Source organism: Dendrobium catenatum, unplaced genomic scaffold (assembly GCF_001605985.2).
Source record: "Dendrobium catenatum unplaced genomic scaffold, ASM160598v2 fragScaff_scaffold_125, whole genome shotgun sequence".
Lineage (NCBI taxonomy): Eukaryota > Viridiplantae > Streptophyta > Magnoliopsida > Asparagales > Orchidaceae > Dendrobium > Dendrobium catenatum.
In genome coordinates this window covers 262,191-264,311 of record NW_021318587.1, presented here as the reverse complement: position 1 = coordinate 264,311, position 2,121 = coordinate 262,191, and positions in this window count along the sequence as shown.

Genomic DNA, 2,121 nt, shown 5'->3' with positions numbered 1-2,121 from the left:
TGGTTTATGTGTTTTTACTCTTTGTGAAAAGAAATTCTTTAAAATACCAATTCACCCCCCCTCTTTGTTAGCTTGAGACTAAGTTCATAAGGGCTTAACATCCCTAACGAACTTTCATTATTGGTACAAAATATTATAGATTTTGCTTAGTTAGTCAAGAGGGTCAAGAGGATGGAGACGACTATGGTAGCAATGCAAATTAATAGAATGGGAGAATGAAGAGATTTGGTAGTGAGACCACTGGTAATAGCCATTCTAGGACGAAGAGTAGTTTTGAGCCTAATGAGTTTAGAATGAGAGGTCAATCAATAATAATTTCTTATGGGCTAGATATATGTAGTGTTGCTAAATTTGGGGGTTCACTAAGTGAGGCCCGATTATGTCAGCAATGTGGTATGAGGCACAGTGGTTAATGTTACAATGCATCAGGCAAGTGTTTTCAATGTGGTTAATTTGGACATATGATTGCTAAGTGTCAACAGGGTAGCTTTGATACACATTCTAATTTTAGAGGCTCTAAGCAGTTGACCTTTGGTAAGCTGAGGGAAACATAACCTCAACATTTATGAGGCTTCTGGTAGCTAGGATGTTGGTTCAATATTATGATGCCAGCCTTCTGGGGGTTCATGGGGTGCAGGTAGCTTTATTATTTTGACTCGAATACATCCATGAGTTTACAGTCTGACATAGTAAAAGGTTAGAGAGTCTCCATATTTTATAATATGTATGGCTTATATTTTTTGCATCTTCAAAATGTATTTTATTATATTCTAGTGCTAACCATTTATTCATGTCAGAGCAGTATTTTGATTCTCTCGGTTTTCTTTCTGTTTTATTACTTGTTTCTTTGTCTGTGTTTGTACTCACGGAAGATGGAATGATAGCTAGTAGGGTTTATTTTTGTGATTTGGCATTTTTTGATAGAGTTCGGAGATCTGGTTTAATTTTATTAAATATTTTTTACATTTAATGTCATTTTTGGTATGGACTGGATGAGTTGATATGGGGCTCAAATTTATTGCTTGAAGAATAAAGTGACTTTATATCAAAATGGAGATTGCTTTGTATTTTGGGGAATCAGATGTATTGTTTCTTGTCGTATTTCTTCTTTAGAAATTGATAGGCTCAGGACACAATGAGGCATGTACTCTCCATGGATAACCTATGTATGTGCAAGTATCAACTACTCTAGATTTGTCACTAGGGTTTATCTTTATAGCAAAATTCTATAAAATTACATTAGATATAACTGCTTGTTTAAAACTTTGAGAATCCTCAAATTGAGAACAAACAAATAGAGTAATTGTGTCATTAGTTTGGGGTATAAAGAAATTGTCGCATAGATCATCTACTATAATATCATATTGATGCATTTCAGTTAACTGGTTCTCTATTACAGTTTGACTATTTCGTGCTTGAGACATATCTTCCTAGTGATATTTCATTGCAACCACCACCTCAATTATATTCCTTTCATAAGAGCTACTAAGCATGTCAACTAAATTTGAATAGGTTGAGACCAACATGTAATTCTTAGGTGATGTTCCATTGACATGATATTGTAAGTTGAAAGCTTAACCCCTTAGCCAATGACAAAGTGCTTCAACTCGTTCTTTTAGCAACAACAAAGTGATTTCATCTCTTTGAAGCTTTAAGGTTTTTTGACTTCCATGCTCATACTTCATTCGACCTGACCCCACACCTGACTCCAATATCCATTTGAGGTTTATGAAGTAAAAATTACTAGATTCAATTTATGTGTACGCAAATAATACACGAGTTAAAAAAAATTTGACAAAGTGAAAAAAGCAAATAAATTGAGACCAACAAGGTTCGTGGAGTTGTTTCAAAATGAAATCAGGGTCTTATTAGAGAAGGCGAATGGAAGACAGTCGCTTGAACGAAAGACAAGAAATCAAAGGAGAAGGCGACATGTTTAGATGGGGAAGAAGATCCTTCATGCGCAAATGAACAAGAGAGTCCCGTCATGCACGACTGAACGGGAGACGTGAGACGCATAAGGATTTCTAATGAGGGCTTAACAGAGTGTTATAATAGATGAAAAATGAGGGTTTTAAGTGATATATTAGTAAATATAATAGTTTGGGTATTAAATATGTA